The sequence below is a fragment of the Phyllobates terribilis genome, unplaced genomic scaffold (genome assembly GCF_046119375.1).
Source record: "Phyllobates terribilis strain yellow unplaced genomic scaffold, ASM4611937v1 Scaffold_4__5_contigs__length_816908805, whole genome shotgun sequence".
In the NCBI taxonomy this organism is placed as follows: Eukaryota; Metazoa; Chordata; class Amphibia; order Anura; family Dendrobatidae; genus Phyllobates; species Phyllobates terribilis.
Genome location: NW_027362764.1, coordinates 215,217,920 through 215,245,497, shown reverse-complemented (window position 1 = coordinate 215,245,497; position 27,578 = coordinate 215,217,920). Strand labels below are relative to the sequence as shown.

The window sequence follows — 27,578 nt, the reverse complement described above, 5'->3', positions numbered from 1 at the left end:
AGGGATCTTCTGGTGACACTGGACCTCCTGGGCATGCAGGATCAAAGGTAATTTCGGAAAAAAAACTACATTCTATTAAAAAGAAGTGACACCAAGCTTTCTGCAGGCTCCCTAAATAACTGCACTTTTTTTTGAAGGCCAATATATATGGCAGAATCACCACAAAACCATGAAGATCTGGTATTAGGACATGAATAGCTGCAGGTTAAGGCCACGGCCCCACTATCAGTATTTGGTCAGTATTCGGTCAGTATTTTTTCTCAAGAGTGGGAGGCCAAACCAGGTAAGGAACAATCAGAGAAAAAGGTATAATAGGAACAAGTCACCAATTCTGCAATTATCACCCACTCCTGAGAAAAAATACTGGCCGAATACTGATAGTGGGACAGTGGCCTAACAGTGCAAGCATCAGCATCTGGCAAGGTCTCTGTACCTCCCTGACATTGGAGGAGAGAGAACTTTTATTAAAATAATAGTAAAAATAAGAGTTTATACAAATTAACTGCTAATATATGTGTATCACAAAATGAAGCCTAAAAACTTAACTGGTCTCGCAAATAAAAATGTGATAAATATATAAATAAAAAATAAATTGTGTTGTTGGCTTGAAGATCTGAAGACTTAAAGCAAAGCCATTATTTTGAAGAAAACTAAGCCATAATTGTGTTTTTTCAATAAAACGCTCAGAATAAATATCATAATGTTTTATCCCCAGCCTGTTCACTTTGAAGAATTACAGTAAATCTACAGTTGCAATTTATTATGTAGCCAATGCCATATGTCTTCTTATGGGGTTTTAATTTTAGAAACAGTAAAATTTAAAATTTCTTACAAAAATAAATAGCAAAACGAAGCTAATAAACATTAATATAATTAAGACTTGTTAATAATGAAAACTATTTAATAATAATGATATACAAAATACAAACTCATTTAGAAAAGGGATCATATCTCTTAACTTCCATCTGGAACTCAGAGCGGATCCATGTGACCTATATCAAACATTCTGAGCATTTAGATCAAGCATTCGATTTTTTTTGTCTTGTACATATGCGAAACTATTAAGAATGAAGGAAATGCAGCAGCTGGTAGACAATTTCTTTCTAAAGCCCTTATTTAACCCTGAATAACATACGGTGGGGAAAATACGTATTTGATACACTGCCAATTTTGCAAGTTTCCCCACCTACAAAGAATGGAGAGGTCTGTAATATTTATAGTAGGTACACTTCAATTGTGAGAGACAGAATCTAGAAAAAATCCAGAAAATCACATTTACTTATGATATAAATGACAGACCTCTCCATTCTTTGCAGGTGGGAAAACTTGCAAAATCGGCTGTGTATCATATTCTTATTTTCCCCATTATACATCAGCTAGATATAGTGTGTACATCAAGTTCAGCATTTTATGTCACAATGTTGACCTGATCCAGGATCCTTAAATCTAGGCTTGTACTAATATCATTTATAGGCTTATTTATCATTATTATTATTATTATTAGTGATGAGCGAGCACTAAAATGCTCAGGTACTCGATGCTCTGGTTGAGCAAATTGGAATACTCAGGTGCTCGACCCGAGCAACGAGCCCAATGTAAGTCTATGGGAAACTGGAGCATTTTTCAGGCGGCACCCCACGGCGGTCTGCAGAGGGCCAAAAAATTAATCAAATTGATGGGAACAGTGCTCAAATTACATGGGGACAGCATGGGGAAGACCCCTGGAAGCATCTCTGACTCCCAGGTCACTTCTGTCAACAACGTTGTCAGAGGTATTATGCCACTTTTACGGACTCACAATAAAACATACAAAAACTAAACCAAAATGGATTTTCCTGGGAAATATGTTAAGGAACATCCTTTCCAGGGTAATGACTTGTATATAGAGCAAAATAAATAACCAAAAACAAAATTGCTCCTCCACACCTTGGGCTATGTTCACACGTATCGTTTTTTGATGCATTTTTGCACTTTTGCATTGCTTTCAACTGTGACAAATGCATTCACCAGGAAATGTCATTTTAACATTTTACAACCCTTATCTGGCCATGTGGTGTGTAAGATATCATAACACACATCGTGTTTCATTTATGAAGGAGGGATGCTGAAAGTCACAAAGCCTATTTTTATAGGGCCATCAGGCGGCCTTTACTATTCTTAAAGGCCAGCAGTCGGCCCTCACAATTCTTAGAGAGCCATCAGCCGGCTATGTTTTATTGTTCCCATTACTAAAGAGTGGGTCTCCTGTACTGTTATTGCATATGCAGTGAGTGGCAAGTCTGCCCAAAATTTGGACGCACCCCAATATCACTTTGAAAACTTGGACGCACCCCAATACCTCTTTGAAGAGAGTAGAGGAGGGCCTCCTGAAAACAATGTTCCCATTATTAGGAAGTAGGTCTCCCATTGTGTTTGCCTATGCAGTGAATGCAAGGGTTGCCAAAAGTTTGGAGGCACTCCAATGCCCCTTGGAAGAGACGTAGAGGAGGGGCTCCTGAAAAAAATGTTCCCATTATTAGAAAGTGGGTCTCCCATTATGTTTGCCTATGCAGTGAATGCAAGGGTTGCCAAAAATTTGGAGGCACTCCAATGCCCCTTGGAAGAGACGTGGAGGTCAGAGGGCCTCCTGAAAACAAAGTTCCCATTATTAGGAAATGGGTCTCACATTATGTTTGCCTATTCTGTGAATGCAAGGGCTGACAAAAATTGGGAGGCACTCCAATGCCCCTTGGAGGAGACATGGAGGAGGGCCTCATGAAAAAATGTTCCCATTAGAATGGAGCGGGTCTCCTATACCTGTAATGCCCATGTACTAAGTGTATGGGCTGACAAACATTTACCCCTGGGGGGTATACATGAACATACTGTATAAAAAAATTTTTTTACGGGCATCATAAACCACGTTTAAAACAATTATGTGGGTGTTGCATTACGGACCACGGTCACCATGGTGATATGGTGGTGGAGGATGAGGAGAACGAGGAGGACAAGAGCAAATAGCCAAAATCAGGAAGCGTATACCCATGTGTGGGTGAGAAGAGGTGCATGGGAATACACCTCCCAAAAAAAGACCCTGGATTTGAGTTTATGCTATGCTGCTATCATTCTGTGGTGTTGAGAAGTCTGGCCAAATCCAGCCCTTGTTCATTTTTATAAGTCAGCCTGTCAGCATTTTCAGTTGACAGGTGGATGCGCTTATCAGTTATAATTCCACCAGCGGCACTAAAAACCTGCTTTGATAAAACACTGGCGGCAGGGCAGGCCAGGACCTCCAAGGCGTAGACAGACAGTTCATTCCACGTATCCAGCTTGGATACCCAATAATTATAAGGCACAGAGGAATCACGGAGGACGTTGGTACGGTCGGCAAGGTACTCCCTCAGCATCTTCCCAAACTTTGCACTCCTTATGAGAGTACCACGCGCCTCAGGGCTTGTGCGATGGGAGGGGCTGAGAAAATTCTCCCAGAATTTTGACAGTGTTCCCCTTGCCTATGCTGGATTGAAGTTGTGTCTCTCTCGCCTGTACTCCTTGGTTATCCAACGAACTGTAACCTCTGCCGCCAGCGTTTTCAGATGGGAATTTTTTTAATAGTTCCGCTTTCTGGTACTGCCCCATTTTTGTAGACCTGTCCGCCTCAGGAATAAGAGATATAAAGTTTTCCTTGTAGCGTGGGTCTAGAAGTGTCACCAACCAGTAATGACTGTCACCCAAAATTTTGAGAACACGAGGGTCATGGGAAAGGCAGCGTAACATAAACTCAGCCATGCGTGCCAGACTGCTAACAGACAAGACTTCCGTGTCCTCACCAAGAGGATGACTGACCATGCTCTCCCCCTCCTCCTCCTCTCTGTCCTCTGGCCATCCACACTGAACTGAAGGTATGACAGTTGTGCAGGTAGTACCGTCTATAGCGCATGAAACTAGCTCCTGTTCTTCCTCCTCCTCCTCTTCCTCATCGTCACCCAATCCATGTAGGGATGAAATGAGGCTGGGCTGTGTGTAATCACCCTGTATGGTTCCTTGCTCCATCTCATCGTGCTCCGCCTGCAATGCATCCTCTTTGATTGTGAGCAGAGAGCATGTCAGAAGACAGAGAAGCGGGATGGTGATGCTAATTATGGCATCATCACCGCTCACCATTTTGGTGGAGTCCTCCAAGTTTTGGAGGATGGTACAGATGTCTGACATCCATGTCCATTCCTGAGGTCTTATGTGTGGAGTCTGAACTGAATACCTTGTTGATGCTAGTACTCAACAACTGCCCTCTTCTGCTCACAAATCCTTCCCAACATCTGCAGTGCAGAGTTCCAACGTGTGGGGACATCACACACCAGTCTGTGAGCCGGAAGCTGCAAACGCTGATGAAACACGGCAAGGGCGGCGGAAGCTGTAGGTAACTTTCTAAATAGGCACACAGGCGGCGTACTTTAACAAGAAGATCCGGCAGCTCCGGGTAGGATTTGAGAAACCGCTGAACCATGAGGTTAAGCACATGGGCCAGGCATGGTATGTGTCTGAGCTCGCCTCGCCTCAGAGCCGCCACCAGGTTCTGGCCATTGTCACACACGACCATGCCTGACTGTAGGTTCAGCGGTGTGAGCCACAGATCTGCCTGCTCTTTCAGAGCTGTCCACAACTCTTCAACATTGTGCAGTTTGTCACCTAAGCATATTAGCTTCAGCACAGCCTGTTGCCGCTTGGCCGAGGCAGTGCTGCAGTGCATCCAGCTTGCAACTGATGTGGTCATTTCGAAGATGGAGGCTGAGGAGGAGGAGGAGGCTAAGGAGGATGAGGTGCAGGAGCTGTAGACTGTGGGGCAACCCTGACTGACATAGGGCCCGCAATCCTTGTCGTCGGGAGGACGTGTTCCGTTGCAAGGTCCGACTGGGTCCCGGCTTCCACTATGTTAACCCAGTGTGCCGTCAGAGAGATGTACCGTCCCTGCCCACAAGCACTTGTCCACGTGTCCGTGATTAGGTGGACTTTCCCGGGTTGAGGGCATGGCTAATGTTTTGGGACACGTGCTTGTGTAATGCGGGGACGGCACATCGGAAGAAATAGTGACGGCTGGGGACCGAATACTGAGGAACGGCCACTGCCATCAGGTTGTGGAATGCTTCCATCTCCACGAGCCTAAAAGGCAACATTTCACATCTTCGCATGCACCATGGACAGGGGATTGGCTTGCATGTACAACAGCGGAAGAAGCAATGGAGCTACCTGCAGACACTGTTCCTGGACCCTGGGGTTCGGCCCACAAAGTCGGGTGCTTTGCTGCCATGTGCCTGATTATGCTGGTGGTGGTCAGGCTGCTAGTTTTGCCACCCCTGCTGATGCTGGCCTGGCAGGTGGTGCAAATGGCCTTTTTGGCAGAGTCTTTAGAAAACAACCAGACTCGGGAAGACCTAACAGTTGTACTGACAACTTCCTTCGTGTTGGTGTTACAGGGAACGGTTGCCTGCTTTCTGTCTGCGGCCACCACACTGCTTATTCCTGCCTATTGGGGTGCTCTGCCTCCCTCCACCTGTGTGCTGCTATCCTTGCTCTGCATGTCCTCCTGCCAGGTTGGGTCAATTACTATATCATCAATCACCTCGTCTTCCACTTCGGCACTCTGGTCCTTTTCCTGACTTTCTGGCAATTGTGTCTCATCATCGTCCACCTCTTGTGACACTTTCCCACTGTTGCCTTCGTGTGACCGTGGCTACTCAAATATTTGGACATCACTACATGCGATCTCCTCTTGCCCCCTTTAAGTGGACCGGGGAAGAGGCCAGAATCTATAAATGGAAAAGTGAACAGTTCTTCAGAGTGTCCAAGTGTGGGATCAGTTGTCTCCGGGCACTCGGCATGGTGGGAGGAAGGAGGATCAAGGTGAGGAATATGCGGTCCAGACTCACAGCTACTGAGACTTGATCGTGTGGAAGACAGGGTGGTGGTGGTGGTGGCTATGTGACTGGAAGCATTATCCACTATCCAACCAACAACCTTTTGACACTGCTCTGGGTTCAATAGTGGTGTGCTGCGGTCCCCTAGGAATTGGGACAGGAAGGTCGGGCGAGAAGATCTGGGTGTTTGTTGTGGCACAGTTTCAGCTTACCCACGGCCTCGGCCTCTGCATGCACCATCACCATCACGTCCAGTTCCCCGTCCCTTGCCACGCGCCTTGCCCATTTTAAATGGAGGACAATATCTTCCACGCTCACTACAAATAGCTGAATTTGGAGTGAAGTTATATGTAATCCGTGTGATGGAGAAACCACAATTTTAAATACCTGGCCTGTAGGTAACTATTTTGAACAGCAAACCGGTGGCAAAAACTTTGCTGACACACTGAAAAAATTTTTTAATGTAGGCCAAAAATATTTTCAGCACAATTATATGTGATCCTTGTGACGGACAAACCACAGTTTTAAATAGCTGGATTTCTAGCGCTGTAATATGGAAAGGACCTGGCTGTATTCTGGAGTGCCAACAAGCAAATGGTGCAGAAAAACGGTTTTCTCCGGATTGCTTTTTAAGCAAATAATGAAGATTAAGATCCAAAAAAAATTATTCCTGGCCCCTGAGACCTGGGCCTTTGTCTAGAAATATCTAACAGCAGCAGAAGGCAGAACATTGAATGGAGCCTCTTGTGCTATATGCACTGCAGTCTGCTATATACACTCCCTGCCTGCCTATATACACTGCCTGCCTGATATCTCTGCAGATGGATTAGTCCTCAGAAGGACTGTTTGTTGAGATGGATATGTGTAATGTACAGGTTTTCTCCCTACACTACCTAATACACAACCAAATCTCTCCCTAGCGCAACAGCACCTCTCCCTACACTGTCTGATTGTGGAGTAGACTGACGAGCACAGCGGCGCCAGGTCTGATATAGACCTGATGACGCTGTGCGGCCAGCCAATTACTGTAGTGCCACAACCAACATGGCTGCGGAATTACAGTGTGTGGCAGGCAATCCCTGCATGTTTATTTGCGCTCTAAAGAGCGCCAAACATGCAGGGAGGGGACCCAAGCATCCGCCCGAGCATTTCGCAAGTACTCGGCGAGCTCCGAACATCTCGAGTACTGAGATGCTTGGGCGAGTACCGAGTACTTGCGAGTATGCTCGCTCATCACTAATTATTATCCAATGCACTCGGCATTTAATACCTTCATATACTGGAGATGGCTGTTGGCAGAAAGAGTGTTCAGCTGACAGCTTTGTTTCCTGATTCTATAAACACTAACAGCTTGAGTAATGGTAAAGTTCTACTAGAACTGGCAATGAGTAGTGGGGACACAGTTAAACAGAGCTCATGAATATGGAGGACTAAATGGTGTTACGGATCCGGGTGGTGGAACCTCTGTGCTGCAGTGCAAGGAGGGACCAGAGGGGCGTAACTAGGTATCAACTCTTACTGACCAGGGTCGCACGGTGCCTCAATCGACTCGGTGAACCAGGGAAGGGCCGAGCAGAAGGACCAGGTGCTACTCTGGGCCAGTCCTTGTATGAGAGCAGGTGACTCCCATGGGTCAGAAGGCAGGGACTGACCGGTACAGCAGATGAGCACGGCAGGCAGGCTGACGGGTGATCCGTGTAGACGGACTGGTAGACACCACGGGTAACTGGCAGGAGCCTCCAGGTAGGCTGGCTGGTAGGCACGGCAGGTAACTGGTACGTTCTCCAGGTAGGCAGGCAATCCTGGCCCATAGACAGACTGGCGGGTTTGGACTGTAGGCAGACCGTCGGTGTTAGAACCTTGCTCTTAGGTTTTTTCTATTGCTGGTCACATGACCTTGTTGGTCTATTTAGTCCTGCTCCGCCCTTCTGGCTTTGCTGGACTGCATTGTATTACTACTCATTAGCTAGCCTGTGCTCAGTATCTAACTCTGTTAGTTTGCTTGGTCTTCGGACCTCTGTGTTCTATATATTTTGTTTGTTCGTCTGTCTGCTACTATTTCTGTTAGGAGGTGTCCATTTTGCTCCCAGTCCCTAGTACTTGTAGGGATTCCTTCCCCACATCTATAGGTCTCCGTACAGACTAGCTGAGGACTTTAGCAGGTCTGATCGCAGGATCAGGTTCCCTGTTACATCGTAGGGATCAAGCTGAGATCTATCGTAGGGACAGATCTCCTCTCTTTCCTTAGCTCTGGTAGCAGAACATAACAGTAAGTCCAGCCTGCATATTCTCTAAGGAAAGATTTTTCTGTTCCATCATGGTGTCGGTTCTGGATTTGGCTAAACGCCTGCAGGGACTCTCTCTGGAGGTGGCCGAGCTCCGTCAGCACGTGAGTAACTGTCCTGGAGCACATTTCTTGGAGCCTAAGGTACGTTTGCCTAATTTATTTTTTGGTGAACACCAAGAATTTTTTTCATTTAAAAATGCTTGCTTATTGTATTTTCGTTTGAGACCCAGGTCCTCTGGGGATGAATCCCAGCGCATAGGGTTCATAATGTCACTTTTGCGCAAAGAGCCTCAGGAGTGGGCCTTTTCTTTGCAACCTAGTGATACATGCTTTAGATCAGTGGATAGTTTTTTTTCTGCTTTGGGGCTATTATATGATGATCCTGACCGTGTCTCATCTGCTGAGACTGAGTTGAGACGTTTGAGACAGGGATCAGGTAATGTGGAAAAATATTGTACTCATTTCAGTCGGTGGTCTACTCAAATAGGGTGGAACGATTCTGCTCTGAAGAGTCTGTTTCTGGCAGGGCTTAGTGAAAGGGTTAAAGACCTGCTAATTGCTTATCCCACACCTGAAGATTTGCAACAGGCTATGCAATTAGCTATACGGGTGGATAGGAGACTGCGTGCAAGGGTTAATGAGAGCAAATCCTCTGCTATGTCAGTTTCTGGTCATGAGAATGTGTGTACTGACAGTGGAGAGCCGATGGAGATTGGAGCGATGGCACCTCGCTCTCAAGAAAAGGACCGCAGATTTTCTGAAGGTTTGTGTTTCTATTGCGGAAATTCTGGTCATTTCATTAAAAGCTGTGTGCTTCGTATGAAGAAAGAAAAAAAAATGGTCAGTCATGCCCGTATTGCCTGTTTAAATTCCAAGGGTGTATTTTTAGCTGCTTCCACTATTGCTCAGGATAAATTAATGGAATTTCGGGTGTTTGTCGATTGTGGGTCTACTCTGAATGTAATTGATGGGGGATTCTTGGAAAAACTCAATTTAAAACCCGAACCTTTGTCATCCCCCATTGCTGTGGTTTCTGTGGATGGCTCCCCTTTGAAGAATGTTACTCTCAAGGTCTGTGAATTTCCTCTCACTATTAATGGTGTTCACCATGAGAAATTGGATTTGGTAGCTTTGAATAACTTGCCTTCTCCGGTGGTGTTGGGATTGCCCTGGTTAAAATTGCACAATCCTGTACTGGATTGGTCTACCAATGAAATTAAATCCTGGAGCCATAAATGTTATGACAAGTGTTGTAACGGGCGTATTGCAGCTGTGGATAGGGGGGAATTGCCTGTTCCTATTCAGGATTTTTGGAGAGTTTTTTCTGAGAAGGAATCGCAGGTTTTGCCTCCCCATAGAGACTATGATTGTACTATTGAATTTGTCCCTGGAGCGACTCTTCCTAAAAGTCGTTTATTTAACCTTACTATTCCTGAGAGAAAGGCTTTGGAGGAATACATACAGACAAGTTTGGCCGCCGGTCACATTAGGCCCTCTAAGTCTCCTGTGGCGGTTGTATTTTTTTTTGTAAAAAAAAAGGACGGCGGTTTACGTCCTTGTCTGGATTTTCGTGAGATTAACAAAATTACTGTACGCAATCCTTACCCACTGCCATTGATTCCTGATCTGTTTAACCAGTTAGTGGGGGCCAAGTGGTTCTCTAAAATTGACCTTCGGGGGGCATACAATCTGTTGCGCATGAAGGAGGGTGACGAATGGAAGACTGCTTTTAATACTCCTGTGGGTCATTTTGAGAATTTGGTTATGCCTTTTGGTCTTACTAATGCTCCTGCATTTTTTCAGAATCTTATTAATGACATCCTTACACCTTTGATCGGCAAAAATGTGGTTGTGTATTTGGATGACATTTTGATTTATTCGCCGGATCTGGAATCTCATTGGCGGAGCGTACGTGAAGTATTACAGTTATTAATTGACAATTCGCTTTTTGCTAAGCTGGAGAAATGTGAGTTCGCTGTACAGAGAATTAGTTTTTTGGGCTACATTATCTCCAGCGAAGGTTTTGAGATGGACCCGGTGAAAGTTCAAGCTGTGCAGGAATGGCCTAGGCCTATTGGTTTGAAATCGATACAGAGGTTTTTGGGTTTCGCCAATTATTATAGAAAATTCATTAAAAATTTTTCTATTATTGTCAAACCTCTGACCGATCTCACCAGGAAAGGTGCTGATGCGGTTCAGTGGACTGCTGAGGCCATTGAAGCTTTTGTGTATCTCAAGGAGAGGTTCACCTCTGCTCCCATCCTTATGCAGCCTGATGTGACTAAGCCGTTTTTGGTTGAGGTTGATGCTTCCTCTGTGGGGGTTGGCGCAGTATTGTCTCAGGATAACGGGGATGGAGTACATCCCTGTGCCTTTTTTTCAAAAAAAATTTCGGAGACTGAACTGAATTACGATATTGGTAATCGGGAATTATTGGCTATTAAACTCGCATTTGAACACTGGCGCCACCTCTTGGAAGGTGCTGAATTTCCCGTTCAGGTTTTTACAGATCATAAAAATCTGATATATCTTGATGCTGCCAAGCGCCTGAATGCCCGTCAGGCTAGGTGGGCACTGTTTTTCTCACGGTTTAATTTTTCCGTTACTTACATCCCAGGTACTAAGAATGTTAAGGCGGATGCCTTGTCTCGCAGTTTTTCTCCCATAGTCGGTGCTGAGAAAGAGGAGAACATTTTACAAGAAGGTGTTGTGATAGCTGCTTTGGACTCCGTTTTGGAAGATGAGATTCTTAAAGCACAGGAGAATGCCCCATCTAACACTCCCCATGGGAGGTTGTTTGTGCCTGGGACCTTTAGGAGATATTTGTTTATTGAGTGTCACGAATCTCGGTTGGCAGGTCATCCCGGAATCTCTGAGACCAAGAGACTGGTGGGTCGCAGTTTTTGGTGGCCTGGATGGCAGAAGGAAGTCATTAAGTGGGTGCGTCAATGTACTATATGTGCTAGATCTAAGTCCTCACATACTCCTGCTGCGGGGTTACTTTGCCCTCTGGAGGTTCCCAGTGCTCCTTGGACACATTTGGCTATGGACTTTATAACTGACCTTCCCCCCTCTGAGGGTTTTACTGTCATCTGGGTGGTCGTGGACCGTTTTAGCAAGATGTGTCACTTGGTTCCCTTCGTCAAACTGCCCTGCGCTAAGACTCTCGCTAAGGCCTTTGTCAAGGAAATTGTCAGACTTCATGGCGTTCCTACTGACATTGTTTCTGATAGGGGACCTCAGTTCGTGGCTCGTTTTTGGCGCGCCTTTTGTGACAGGTTGGGAGTTCATTTGTCGTTCTCATCTGGATATCATCCTGAATCTAATGGCCAGACAGAAAGGAAAAACCAGGATGTTGAGCAGTTCTTGCGTTGTTTTGTGGCAGACAATCAAGAGGGGTGGTCTGAGTTTCTGCCACTTGCTGAATTTGCTCTGAACAATCATACATCTTCTTCTGCTGGTTGTTCGCCTTTTTTTTGTTGTTCTGGGAGACATCCGTCGTTTGGGTCGTTCTCCAAGTTGGTATCTGCCGTGCCTGAGGAGGAGAATTTTTCCGGCGATTTGGAGAGAGTTTGGACGGATGTGCGTGGTAATCTTCAGGAGGCTAACAGAAAATCTAAAGACTACTTTGATAGGAAACGACAGGAGGTTTTGTTCGCTGTTGGTGACATGGTTTGGTTGTCCTCTAGGAATCTGCGGTTGAGGATTCCTTCTAAGAAATTGGGTCCCAAGTTTGTAGGGCCCTTTAAGGTGCTTCAGGTTGTCAACTAATCTGCTGTTAGGTTGGAGGTTCCTACCTCCTGGAGAATTAATCCGGTGTTTCATGTCTCTCTGTTGAAAAAAGCTGTTATGTCGGATTGTGACGCCTCTGCCTCTGTTCCTCCGGTGGTGGAGGACGGGGAATATGAAATTTCTCGCATCCTTAATTCTAGACGGTATAGAGGTAGTTTGCAGTATCTCGTGGCCTGGAAAGGTTTCGGACCCGAGGATAACTCATGGGTGAGGTCGGATGATGTTTCCGCGTCCAGACTTATCAGAGCGTTTCACAGGAGATTTCCTGATAAGCCTGGTCCTAGGGGATCCGGAGGATCCTCTTAGAAGGGGGGGGGTACTGTTAGAACCTTGCTCTTAGGTTTTTTCTATTGCTGGTCACATGACCTTGTTGGCCTATTTAGTCCTGCTCCGCCCTTCTGGCTTTGCTGGACTGTATTGTATTACTACTCTTTAGCTAGCCTGTGCTCAGTATCTAACTCTGTTAGTTTGCTTGGTCTTCGGACCTCTGTGTTCTATATATTTTGTTTGTTCGTCTGTCTGCTACTATTTCTGTTAGGAGGTGTCCATTTTGCTCCCAGTCCCTAGTACTTGTAGGGATTCCTTCCCCACATCTATAGGTCTCCGTACAGACTAGCTGAGGACTTTAGCAGGTCTGATCGCAGGATCAGGTTCCCTGTTACATCGTAGGGATCAAGCTGAGTTCTATCGTAGGGACAGATCTCCTCTCTTTCCTTAGCTCTGGTAGCAGAACATAACAGTCGGGCTGGAGAGTGTACTTGGCTGGCGGAGACAGGTAGTCAGGCTGGCGGACTGGACAGGTAGTCAGGCTGGTGGACTGGACTGGTAGTCAGGCTGGCGGACTGGACTGGTAGTCAGACTAGCAGCGGGATCTGAGGGCTGAAGCAGAGTTTAGAACACAAAGCTACAACCTTGCACGGGCACCTCCATTTTGGAGGAGGTGCCTTTCGTATGAGAAGTCCTCCGGCCATTGGCCGGGGACGCTTTAGGACGGCGCGCGCGGCGTCCTTAAGAGGGAGGGAGCGCACACCCTAAGCACAGTGCCCGGGAAGCTGCGCGTGCCGGCAGCAGGAGAGCCGGAAGACGCCGGGCCAGGAGGGCGGCGGTAAGGGGGACGGCGTCTCTGCCTGTCAGGGGGCAGAGACACCGATGCTACAAATGGCAGCAGGTTTACTAGTCCTCTAGTGATAATCTGCTGCTGATAAAAGTGTGATTTTATCAAAACTACAACAAACAGCCCAGTAAGAGACACATCACTTGAATCAGGGTATCTGTTACTACTTTATGCTGCTCTCAGATTTGATGTAAAAAAAACTGGTGGCAGATTCCATTTTGAATTGGCTTATATTTAGGCTATCCTGGTACCAGAAACAAACATCAACATAGGTAGAGTGAATTTTTGCTGAAGTTTTTGCCAATTTCTTTCTCTCTAAGTCCCACATGTTTTTTAGAACAGTGGTAGGAGTTAAATAAAAACATCAAGCACGTTCAAATATGCACATATTACACAATAATACATATTGAACAAAAGTTTATGATTTTTATACAACATAAACTGGTGCAAATGCTTGAGACTTTGCTCTCTTGTGCCCCGATTCATCTGGGCTGTTGTCTTATTTGCCAATTTTGCTAAATGGTGCAATAGATTAAGATGTGCCAAATTAATTTTGAGGTGCTCACCTCTTTCAGGTGTCATGCACCAACATAATAAATATAATCTAGTAATGGCTGGAGTACATTTCTGTCGTAATTTACACTAACTTGTAGTCTTCTTGTAACTTGATGAGTCTGTGAGCTGTGAATACCCCATTTCGGCAAAACTATACTCCCATTTCAAAAAGAAAGCAGAGTTGGATTGGACTGTCATAAAAATAGCTAAAGTCGCAAGATTTTTGCGGTATTGGAAGCGGTTTTACAATTCTGGCAAAATCATTGTGATGCATTGAGGCATAAGAATAAGCAGCCTTTAACTTTAAAAATTTATTTTAGGTTTATGACAATATTAACTACTTTCCTGTCTAGAGACAACTTCTAATACCTGATATTGTGTGCTTATTTTGTGTGTTCTATCATTAAACCACACTCCAACATAGTTTGATTGATTGACTTGCAATGTTTAAGGATTTTATTTTTTCGGACATACTGTATTTCTTATTAAACCATCATTTATATTCTTTTATCACTTTCATTGTATTTCATGCAGGGTGCCCGAGGTCTCCCAGGTGCCAAGGTATCTTCTACTTATCTTCTAATGAACAACTAAATAATATTGCTTTGTAAACATTTACTTAAAAAATAGCATTGAGTGTGAAAAAAAAGTTATCATTCAGATAAAAGAGTTGTCAACTATTGTGTTGTTTTATTGGTGGACCGAAACGTACCATTGTTAGTATTTTTAAGGTTTTTGACATACTGTCCATACACTCTTCCTGTGTATAACCCTTCATAGGGCATATTTGCATCTGTAAGAACAGCTTCCATTGTGATATACTAAACCAGTCAATGTATTATAACAACTGCTGTTCATCTGAATGGCCACCATGTGATACTACAGTTTTCCTTCCCGGCAGCGAATGCTACAGAGCAAATACCTGACAGGCCACAGTTTTCTCTAAAAAAATAAGCTGTTTACAATGGTGCTGGGAATGGCCCTGTTGGGACTACATTCTGAAAGGGGTTGTCTCTGGTAAGTTAATTCTTTATTTTAATAAACTTTGGGGGCACAGCTCCAAGGGAAAACCACAGAAAGCAAAGACCTAAAATTGCAAAGAAAATTGAGTGCTTAAAACTGTAAAGCAAAAAATGTGATAGATATAATGTCCTTGACTGAATTGAGTGTGGGGCAAAGGTATTGCATTTTTAACAATTAACATTTTAGCACTATGAGCGGAATTGGGTAATGTGAAACAGAGAAAAGAAGAGAGAGAAGGGGAAAAAAAGGATGGTGGGAGTGTAATGCTTGGGAACACTCTGGCCAAGGGTTGTTTCTGTGTCACAAAACACTACAGAAAAATAGACGTCTTGTGAAAGCAACTGCAGACCGCTTGACTTGGCAGGCCAAGACCCTATAAAGAAAAGATGAATGAGAGACAGTACTAAGAAAGTAACATTTTCGTTACTAAACATACTGATAAGACATATATACATCCAGTAGCAGGAAAGGCAGGTAAGGAATACATCTTCTGCACAATTCAGAGGTATAAGCTTGACAGTTGCATGTGGAGGCACATTTCTGATATTGCTAGTTATACTGAAAGAGCAGATTTATATGAGAATCTCCCTCCATTTTCCCTAGTGATAGCCGCACAGGTCGAGGTGTGTCACTATGGCCCCTCACTACTAGTCTCAACTTCCAATTCATATGGGCTCCACACATTCAGATGCGCAGCTGATTCTTTGTACCTTTTCATACTTACAGCAACTCCCTAGGAGAAAACTTGTCCCTGTCTGACCAGTCTTCACTATGACCCTCAGGTCTGGCTAAAACTTGATCTTATCTTATCTAGTATACATAGTGCTTCCTGTAGGCACCCTACTTTCCTGCTATAAAGGAATGCTTCTGTCACTTGGTACTTGGTTACTTCAGAACTTACTACCTGAGTACAGTCTTCTCTCTTCTCCACACACATCTTTAATCAATGCTGGTCTGCCAACAATAGTTCTTTACAGTACTTTCCAACAACTGCCTAAAAATCAGGAACTAGGTTCCTATACCCATTTAGCTCCTCCCACCAAGGGCTGGCCCAATAGTTAACCTTGTCTGCAACCAACTGTTACAGGTTACCTAATAGATAAAACAACATATAAAACAGGAAAATGCATTATATTACTATAAGCTCTTCAGGAGGGGTGCCAACTGCTCTTACACTCCTTTACAGGAAGACGAACAGGGAATTATCTAGAAGATATCCACGATAAGATGACTAATGTCTAAACAATGCTTTAACTCACTAGGTATGGGACCTATATTACATTTGACGGGTATTCTATATTGTTTGAAGTCACACAATTTGAGATTTCATCCGCACAAATGGCCACTGCCATTTTACACATTGCAAAAGATTGTATCAGCCTCACAAGACTTTGGGCTTGTCTAGGCAGATTTCTACATAATCAGTACATGCAATGTTCTTTTAAGTTTGCTAGACCAAAGCGAATAGCACTTCTACTAACATATGTAATCCATATCCCAGGGAAGATGATAAGGACAAATGAACTGAATACAAAATCTCTCAAAAAATATCTAAGTTTATTAAATAATTAATAAGTACATAATAAATTCATAATGAGCATAAAAACAAAAAAGCCTGCAATTAATAGTATTATTTAATAGTTGATAACCACACATAGAATAGAAAAAGTTCCTGTTATCCAATAAAAAAACTCTACATTCCATAGTGCATATATATATGTATTTAGTGCAATTGCAGCATCAATAATTAAGAAGATACTGGTATTTACCTGGCGATAGTGAAGTCAACAATTAGCTGCATTGAAGATATAGCAGGAACTGCATCCCTGACCCGACATGCGTTTTGATTTGCTTCTTCCTAGGAGCATGTCAGGGTAGGGGAGCATTGTCAGGCTTAGATATTGGTCACCCAATGAGAAGAGAGCACATCATGCTGGGGGTCGCTCATGACGATTACCAGCGCATAGCACTTCGGCTTTGTCTTGCTATGAAAAGTGACTTCCATGTGACGGCAGTGGAATGAGTGGAATGCAGGTATCCGCGTTCGCTCAAGGGGCAGAGACGGAGATGCCATGGTCCAAATTCGCCATCAGGGAGGAAGCCTATGAGGGGCAGCAGATGACGCATACGTACCAGCCGGCATATAGGTGGAAAGGAAGGATATATTTAAAGAGATGACAATAGTGGATAAGGTGGAATCTACTACCAGACGTATGAAAAGTACAAAGGGAAACATTTGCCTAGGATTCATAACATGATTTTATTGTTGTTGTCAAGGATATGCAGATCCACCCGCTGTTACCTTTTTGTCAGGAAATGCTGTCTCCAATCGTCAGGACAATTACGCAATTGTCTGATGAGTAATGAATGAGGCCGTGGCTGCTTCCACTACTAGGCCGGTTATTGGGGAAATTGCAGTTAGCGTATGGTATATACACCTCCAATTCCAACACATTGAATACATACTGTGTATAAACCCAGGTATGGTCACTGCCAATAGCATATGGCTTCAGGGTTGCGGTTTACATATCAAGAAGAACAGAGCTATTAAATGTTATATTTAATCCAGAAATATAGACAGTGTTTGTAAAAAATATACAAAGATCATACAAAATGGGAACAAAACAATATAATATATACAATTACATAAAATAAAAAGGAATAAAGAAACAAAGTTACTAACCCTGATATCACAGATATGCCTCAAAGATTAGCAGAAGGATGTGCTCCAAATGTAAAATGGGCAGAACCTTCAGCGAACTGTGCCTTCCAGGTACTGACAATTGACCCAGAACCAGTTTCTGTTTTTTATTAGTTCCTAAGTTACGCCCGCCCACCTTCCATTGATGACTTCATGTGGGGCTGATCGTGGGATGTGCAGGGTCTGTTAGAATTTTATGAGATTCCCATCATACAAAATATCTTTGCCTCTGGAGGTCCCAGGCATTAGATATTGTCATTATATTTTTTATTATGATTTTACCATTACATAGAGACTAAATATGACAGGTATAGCATCATCTATCAGAACGTTATTCAATTGGAGGGATTCTAGTGGCTCTACAGTGATGTGAGGGAATGTGTCACATCTGTCTCTTTGCTACGACGCAAAAAATCTATATCCCATAAATATCGGATTGAAAGAAACCCCAATATTCCTATCTGACCATCGAAGACGGGCTGTCTACAATAGATTCTATCATGAAAAAGCAAGCTAATCCTGGGGAACCATAGTTCTCCTCCCAGGGTAAACAAATTTCAACCTAGTTGTCATTTTCCCAGAGAATAAATGAACCTTTCCTGTTTAATTACCTGTACACTACAGGGAGTCCCAACTTCAAATGGTCTTTTAATAGTTTTTCTTCCCCCTAGCTGTAACTAGTTTCCTCTCTTCCCCATATGTACCACTGGGAGGTCCTGCTTCACAGAGCTTGAAGTGTAAGCTCTTCTCCCAGATGTTCTATGTGAGGGTGAAATCCAGGGATGTCTTATGGATTTTAATTTTAATATGGCACATAAAAACAGTTCATGGCACATATATGTAATAAAATAGACAAAAGTGCATGATAAAAGTGCAAGTGCATGAATAAATATAGTAATAACCAAGGATATTTAACACAGAGCATGTTGTGCTAAAAGAGAAGATGCATTTAAAGAGCATGCACATAGAATTTAAAAGCGTTGCATAAATTGATAAACAATAGCAGTGGATATTTGGCATAAATTCACATTATATAAAGAGAAATAAAAGGATACATAAAAGTGCATGTGCATAAATTCATGAACTAATCGAAAAGTATAGAAAAGTGAATATTCCCAGGTGAATGTATTGAAAGTAAATGAATAAAAGTGCATGTTCATGAGAGCATTAAATATATGTGAAAAGCTGAATGGACAGAAAACAATGAATGATACATAAAAAGTTAAAATTGGTGGTAAGAAACAATAAAATATAATAAAAAAGTGATGAAAAATGTAGTGTTGCTGAGCAGTGCGATACTTAGAATAGTAGAAAGTGCCTAAACTATTGAGATAGAAAAATGAATAGATGAGTTATTCTAAACAAACCATCTAAAATTTAACACAAAAGAGTTGCATGTAAACACAGCATGAATGTTGCAGGGTATAAAAAAAGACCACTGCATGTGCATGTTATGTACAACACAATGTATGCCGTATTGCTTACAAATGAAGTGCAATGGTGATTCAAGGGTGAAAAAAGAAAAAATAATTCTCACATTATAATCCCTCAAAGGAAAATGGTGGAGTATTTCATAGAGCCAGGCATCCTATAGTCCAAAAAGGGAAAGTCATCATTAAGGACGAACGAGAAGGAAGAGTCATTCAATATATCTAAGATAAACCCAGATGACCCATCCAGAAATCAGCACTGATCTAAAACCAAATAAAACAATTAAAATCAAGATATAATAAAATTAATCCTCCCAAAAGAAAGCTCCAAATGATACCTCCAATAAAATCATACAGAACAAAAATGGGGTTAAAGAAGGTGGAGTTATGGAAAAGCACCACATAAGGAGTTATAGATGGAGTGTTACAGAAAATCCCCAAAGCCAAAACTCTCATTGAACTCTTGTAGGGCAAGAGTACCCAACCTATATATCCACTTTCTTTCAAGTTGGTCCAAGTTTTGCCCAAATTGCCACCTCTTGGTCCAGAGTGCTTGGTACCGGCTATTTCCACTGTCCCTTTTCTAAAGGCGCCTTTGTTTTTATGCTCTTTATGAATTTTTTATGTACCTATTAATTAAACACTTATATTATTTTGGGGGGATTTTGTATTCACTTTGTTTGTCATTGAGATCTTTATCATCTTCTCTGGGATATGGTTTACAGATTTCCATATAATACTTCACAGCTATCACATTATATGGTATAGCACAGCTAATCAGGAGGTATTATCATAGCCTGTATAAAAGCGAAGGCAGGGAAAGCAGCAGCCATTTAGTGGTGAATCTGGATGGCAAAAGGATTTCACAGTTCACAGCCTAGTCATAGATGGAGAGAAAACCATAAAACTCTGAATAAACATTACAGGTTTTGTGTGACAGCACAGCAGTGAATATCTGTTATCATACATTTACCCACAACCACACACTGTTGAGGTCACTTGACATTACTAAGGCTGTGTTTACATTAAAGAGTGTGAAAAGAGTTGGATGCAGTACTAAGAAATTTCACAGTGTTATCGTCATCTTTTCAGGGCAATTGGAGTACTTCCTGAAAGACAGAGAGCTTGTATCTTCAGACAGATATAACTGTGATTAAAAAAATGTAGTTTGTGTCCAAGGGGAAGTTGAAGGCCTGTCAATATAGAAACAATCCACTGGATATCATCCCAGAAGAGCACAAAGACATGACAAAATCACATGGTAAGGAGGCTGTTACCCTCCTCTTCCTAACATCTCCACTAAATGTAGGCAAGAAGATATACGGAACCATGAATACAATATTTTATATCTAGAGCCTTGAAATCTAGAACAGGACTTGGGAAAACAAAGAAATATCTTGCATCACTGCTTCTCTGAGAGGGAGATACCTATATCTTGCTTCCAGTTCTGCAAATATTGGGGAGTCAGCAGGTCAGGTCGGAGGCTAAAATTATGCTAAGTAAAGTGAGCATGTGTCTCAAGGGACTCAACCCAAACACAAGTTCTCAAAAACAGTTTTATCCCTAGCACACTGGGAATTTTTTCCCAGCGAACAGGATTCCTGAGCAGAAAGTAACTTAGGCCATGAAGTGCATTGGGAAAATGTAAGGCAACCCATTTGCCTTGTTCTCTCCAGACATGAAACACATTGACTTCCACGCCATAAAGGAAGGCTGCATTCTGCAATTGGGGACAGAGATAGAGCCACATTCAGAGATTAAAATATGGTTATGCAGACAGATAATGTAGAATAAGTGAATCAATTTGAGAGGGAAAAAATGTATGTGAACCTCACCTGTCCCACTGCTTCAGCGCCTTACCCGGTCACAATATTACGAGTGTATCCCTGAGGCCTAGTCAACAACAGAAGTGATGATGAAGACTACAGATCTGGATGAGGATATCCGTTACAAAACCTGAAGAATAAAAACACCAGATAACCTGATAACCAGGCTGGGAGCTGAATTTGCAGGATAGGCAAATGGCAATATGAGTCTAATTTTTTTTCAGAACTCTACATTTATAATGCTCTGAGGTCCCCAGTGCATAATTAGACATATTTTATTTGTATTGAATAAATTGAATGCAAATTGACTTTCCTGGACATATTTAAGGGAACTGCTGAATTCGAATTTTGGTCCGATTTGCTTATCGAGAATATCAAACTTGAGTGAGGATATTAAACCCCAGTTGACTGGAGTTAGCTAAAGGAGGGAAAGAAGAGGAATTTTAGGGAAATAATGGTTCTGACACACTGCCCTCAAATTGTGGGCTCCCTTAGTACAATCTATCATCAGCGTTAAGAGAGCCATCTGGCAATAGAAGTGCAGGTTTTGTAGACCAATCAAACCCTTTAAACTCTAGAAACAAATCTGCTCTTCACCAGAGGGGGCCTGGCTATCACTGGCTAAGCATTTGGGAATTAAGCCAAAAAGGTACTCAAAGATGGCCAGGTCAGACTCCAGGACATCAAGCTGAATAAACAGAGTAGACAGGCAGTTCAAGGCCAAACCAGAGTGGGATACTGCAGAGACTGAAGCAGCACTAGGCAGAGCGTATCAGTACTGCACCATGGATAGGTAAGTTCATAATTACTTGAGACTCTTATTTAGTAGGACTCAAATTTCAGGCTTCCTGACCTTAGCAACGCTTGTAAGCACTTGACATGTACATCTAAAAGTCCTTAGAGGTCTGTATATATACAGTACAGACCAAAAGTTTGGACACACCTTCTCATTTAAAGATTTTTCTGTATTTCCATGACTATGAAAATTGTACATTCACACTGAAGGCATCAAAACTATGAATTAACACATGTGGAATTATATACTTAACAAAAAAGTGTGAAACAATTGAAAATATGTCTTATATTCTAGGTTCTTCAAAGTAGCCACCTTTTGCTTTGATGACTGCTTTGCACACTCTTGGCATTCTCTTGATGAGCTTCAAGAGGTAGTCACCGGAAATGGTTTTCACTTCACAGGTGTGCCCTGTCAGGTTTAATAAGTGGGATTTCTTGCCTTATAAATGGGGTTGGGACCATCAGTTGTGTTGTGCAGAAGTCTGGTGGATACACAGCTGATAGTCCTACTGAATAGACTGTTAGAATTTGTATTATGGCAAGAAAAAAGCAGCTAAGTAAAGAAAAACGAGTGGCCATCATTACTTTAAGAAATGAAGGTCAGTCAGTGCGAAAAATTGGGAAAACTTTGAAAGTGTCCCCAAGTGCAGTTGCAAAAACCATCAAGCGCTACAAAGAAATTGGCTCACATGAGGACCACCCCAGGAAAGGAAGACCAAGAGTCACCTCTGCTTCTGAGGATAAGTTTATTCGAGTCACCAGCCTCAGAAATTGCAGATTAACAGCAGCTCAGATTAGAGACCAGGTCAATGCCACACAGAGTTCTAGCAGCAGATACATCTCTTCAACAACTGTTAAGAGGAGACTTTGTGCAGCAGGCCTTCATGGTAAAATAGCTGCTAGGAAACCACTGCTAAGGACCGGCAACAAGCAGAAGAGACTTATTTGGGCTAAAGAACACAAGGAATGGACATTAGACCAGTGGAAATCTGTGCTTTGGTCTGATGAGTCCAAATTTGAGATCTTTGTATCCAACCACCGTGTCTTTGTGCGACGCAGAAAAGGTTAACGGATGGACTCTACATGCCTGGTTCCCACCGTGAAGCATGGAGGAGGAGGTGTGATGGTGTGGGGGTGCTTTGCTGGTGACACTGTTGGGGATTTATTCAAAATTGAAGGCATACTGAACCAGCATGGTTACCACAGCATCTTGCAGCGGCATGCTATTCCATCCGGTTTGCATTTAGTTGGACCATCATTTATTTTTCAACAGGACAATGACCCCAAACACACCTCCAGGCTGTGTAAGGGCTATTTTACCAAGGGGGAGAGTGATGGGGTGCTACACCAGATGACCTGGCCTTCACAGTCACCAGACCTGAACCCAGTCGAGATGGTTTGGGGTGAGCTGGACCGCAGAGTGAAGGCAAAAGGGCCAACAAGTGCTAAGCATCTCTGGAAACTCCTTCAAGATTGTTGGAAGACCATTTCCGGTGACTACCTCTTGAAGCTCATCAAGAGAATGCCAAGAGTGTGCAAAGCAGTCATCAAAGCAAAAGTTGGCTACTTTGAAGAACCTAGAATATAAGACATATTTTCAGTTGTTTCACACTTTTTTGTTAAGTATATAATTCCACATGTGTTAATTCATAGTTTTGATGCCTTCAGTGTGAATGTACAATTTTCATAGTCATGAAAATACAGAAAAATCTTTAAATGAGAAGGTGTGTCCAAACTTTTGGTCTGTACTGTATGCCAAGGACAGATTTTCATGTTGAAGTTGGCTACTATTTCTAATTATATTATTTTTGTATGTATTGCACTTTTCATTAAATGTACTGTATGCCATAATGTTTCATTTTGTATGTGCAAAACATGGTTGCTTAAACCAGCTGCTGCACTGGAAGAAAGGATGCATCAAAAGAATTGTCCACTACTAGGACAACCCCTTCTCATTCCTTATGTGTGTTCCCATTTGACTAAGTGCCCATGAAGCAGAAATGCTCCAGATTTTTTCTTCATCTCTCTGGCAGGAAAAACGCATGTGCATTTTACATGCGTTTTTCCTGCCAGGTAGAAGCGTTTGTGAAGCGTTTTTGCATGCATTTCCGCATGCGGCTTGTAAAGCGCTTTTCCAAGCGATTTTAGCATCACTTGGAAAGTGCTTGACAACTTGGTCACACAATATAAATCCATGCAACCGGCATGAATTTATATAGTGTGACCCAGTTAATAGTTAAATAAAGAATAAAAATGGTAAAAAATAAAAAAGAACGTTATACTTACCTCCCAATGGCCCCCGGTCTCCTTCTCCGATGCGTCCGGTGCCTTGGGCAGCTCGCGGTGGTGTAAAAGAACCTTCCATGACATCATTTAGTCATGTGACAGGTCACGCGACCGCCGACGTCAGCGGTCGCGTGACCTGTCACATGACTAAATGACGTCATGGAAGGACCTTTTACACCACCGCGAGCCGCCGAAGACACCGGACGCACCGCACAGGAGACCAGGGGCCATCGGAAGGTGAGTATAATGTTTTTTTTTTATTTTAATTCTTTTTTTAACTACAGGTAGTCTGGTACCCGGGTTTGGAGGAGAGTCTACTCTTCTCCAGACCCGGGTACCATCCGCGCATTGAATCGCTTAATATCCGCATGTGTACATGTACTCATACGGATATTCTGCGATTCAATGCAAGTCAATGGCGGCGATTTTGCCACGTGTCCGCAAAATTAATGGACAGGCTGCGGATTTTTCCGCAATGATAATCCGCAACGGAAATTTCCGCAGCATGTGCATAGCACATGCGGATTATCATTGGAGACCATGGGAGACCTTCTTCCAAGCTTTTTTTAAGTGTGTCTGCCGCGGATTTGCCCCTGCAGAAATGCTTAAAAAACGCATAGTGGGCACGCAGCCTTAAAATAAAAACATCTAACTGACAAGCAAAAGGGTAACAGTGTTTTGAACTTTTGACTTTCAGGCTCCATATCTTCCCATCCACTACTGCTTCGTACATGAGACTACCATCATTTTATTGACAATCATCTTGGCTATCTCATACATAAATTTGACTTACAAACTATTTAGCATATGATTAGTTATGCAGATCCATGTGAAGTCACTGCATTGTTACTGTTTTACTAAAAATCTTAATTTTAATTTTTATTATTTTGTTAGTATTTTGTAAATCCATCTTTGGCTTTCAACAATGTGTAGCATCGGCGTCTCTGCCTCCTGCCAGGCAGAGACGCCATTCCCCTCACCGCCGCGGTCCCGGTCCGGCGTCTTCCTGTTCTACTGCTGCTAAGGCGAGCACTGCGGGCAGCTTCCCGGGCACTGTGCTTAGGGCGCGCACGCGCTCCCTCCCTCTTAAACGGGCCGCGCGCCATCCTAAAGAGTCCCCGGCCAATGGCCGGAGGACTGCCCCTATATTAAGCACCTACTCCAAAATGGAGGTGCCTGTGCAAGGTTGTTGTTTGTATGCTAACATTCTCCTCAGCCCTCAGGTTCCTTGCCCACCAGTCTGTCTACCTGCCTACCTACCCGGAGCACCTGCCAGTTACCTGCTGTGCCCGCCAGCCAGCCTACCCGGAGCACCTGTCAGTTACCTGCCGTGCCCGCCAGCCAGCCTACCCGGAGCACCTGCCAGTTACCTGCCGTGCCCGCCAGCCAGCCTACCCTGAGCACCTGCCAGTTATCTGCCGTGCCTGCCAGCCAGCCTACCCAGAGCACCTGCAAGTTACCTGCCATGCCTGCGGGCCAGCCTACCCGAAGCACCTGCCAGTTACCTGCCGTGCCCGCCTACCTGCCTACCCGGAGCATCTGCCAAGTTACCTGCCATACCCGCCTGCTCGTTTACCCGGAGTACCTGTCCGGCTATCCGCCGTACCCGCCTGCTTGTCTACCCGGATCACCCTCCAGCCTTCCGGCCGTGCTCATCCGCTGTACCAGTCAGCTCATGTCATCTGACCCATGGGAGTTACCTGCTCTCACACAATGTCGGTCCCAGAGTGGCTCCTGGTTCACCTGCCCTGTCCCTCCTTGGTTCACGGAGTCCGCTGTGTGACCTGGGTCAGTCCGAGTAGGCACTTAGTTACGCCCCTCTGGTCCCTCCTTGCATCCAAGCACAGAGGTTCCACCACCCGGATCCGTAACACACCTTCTGGGCATGCTCTAAATCAGATTAAAGCATGTCTCGACCGAAATCTCTTCCAGCACGGGAAATGGGTATAGGTTTTCTTATTTTAACGGGGCCAAACATGAGGAATGAGAGGGGTTGTCCAAGTAGTGGACAACTCCTTTAAGAAATTAGTCAGCTCAGTAGGAGAAATTATGAGCATTAAGCCAAAAAGTGCACAACAAGCTGAGGAAGTAGAGCATGAGAAGTAATATGTGCATCTGTAGTCACAGGAACATCAAGCTGCTTGGAGATGGTCTTATAACCTTTACCTTTAACATGCTTGTCTATAATTATCTTTCTAATCTCCTGAGACAACTCTTTCCTTTGCTTCCTCTGGTCCATATTGAGTGTGGTACACACCATGTCACCAAACAGCACAGTGAGTATCTGTAGCCCTATATACAGGCCCACTAACTGATTACAAGATTGTAGACACCTGTGATGCTAATTAGTGGACACAACTTGATTTAACATGTCCCTTTTGTCACATTATTTTCAGGGTTTCCATCATTTCTGTCCAGGCCTATTTCATGAGTTTAGTTTTTTTTTAAAATTCTGTGGAAGCAGGGTTGAAAAGCAATGTCTGACTTTCATTTGTTCATTTTCATAGATTTTTAATTTATTATTACTCTTGTCAGATTCAAGTTATTTCTGTGACCATTGTGGGTTTTTCTTTCATTAAACAAGGGGTACCAACAATTTTGACCACGTGTGTAATTGCTGTGTTGGTGAAGGAGGAAAGTACTGTAGTGGTGTGAGTGAATGGACGTCTGAGACAGGACAGAGAGTGTGGCTAAGTAGCATATCACAATCTGGGTGACAGCGACCAGCTGGGGTTGATAAGCCATCCTCTGCAATGCGACCAAAATCTATATTGTACTGTGTGTAAAGAGGTTTTAACCAAATTAAAAGTTGTCCCCTAGCCATATCCCTATCTCATTTGCCCCATATCTGTCACTTCCGCCCAATATTTCAAATGAATGGACATCTTTCAAATTTACCAACTTGTTTAAGATTTTACATTTGTTTGCAAACTTAGTTACTCTATATGCATTTAATTAAAGTCTTTTATCCTAATATTATTATTACTATTCTTATTTGTTAGGTTCAAGTCAATGGAACTGATCAAAATTTCTTCTTCGATACCCACATATTTTTCCATTGTTCTTTTTTTTTTAATTGTGTCCATATTTTTGATATGTAACTATGTAGTATTTATAATAAATATTAATTGTATGTAACTTGTATACTAGATAACTATAAATTCCACAATCAATAACTTCAGATTTGTGTAAAATTTCTTAACTTTTTTTTCATTTATTTATTTCAAAATAGGGGTCAAAGGGAGAAAGGGGACAAAAGGTTTGATATTTGTTATAACTTAAAGTACATATATTTATTTACTTGTGTATAACCTCACTAGTAATACACATTGTTTTGTTCATAGGGTATCAAAAGCAGAAATGGTGTTGATGGAAATCATGGTGCAAAGGTGAGAAGGAGAGAGGAGCACATACAGTAATAACTAAAGGCTATGGACACCTTTGCACAAATTATATGTTCTTATTGTTCATTTGCTCCTTCAATATAAAATTAAAGAGATTATCCTAACATCAGTCTACATTTGTACAAAGCTTAGTACTCTGTAACTAGTGGAAGTAGATTTTTCCCAGCAGACATACTGTAGATTTAGGCAAGTTTCAGATGAGTTGATTATGGATGTTTTAGATTCTGTCTGCAATTGTCCTTACTCTGATCTGTCTTCGCATGTATTGAATGCAATATTTTCCCTGAGTGCAGTATTCTTCAGACTGCACTCCTTGGACAGTCCTGATGCTAAACATATTATATGTCAATGGGGGTTCAGGTGGGTCATAAAGCTAAGAAATGTAATAATAAATCTGAAAAAAATTGTATTTGGACAGATACATTGTTTTACATATGCAACCATTTTTTCTACTATTTTGGTATTGTACAGTAT

At 42.9% G+C, this 27,578-nt stretch overlaps 1 long non-coding RNA gene across 1 annotated transcript; it reads left to right on the top strand.

Annotated features, from left to right (window-relative positions):
* LOC141264299 (uncharacterized) lies at positions 1-27,091 on the top strand. The gene is made up of 4 exons (XR_012319880.1): positions 1-47; positions 14,174-14,200; positions 26,933-26,959; positions 27,045-27,091. It is a non-coding gene; the product is annotated as an uncharacterized lncRNA (long non-coding RNA).
* The last annotated feature ends 487 nt before the right edge of the window (positions 27,092-27,578 follow it).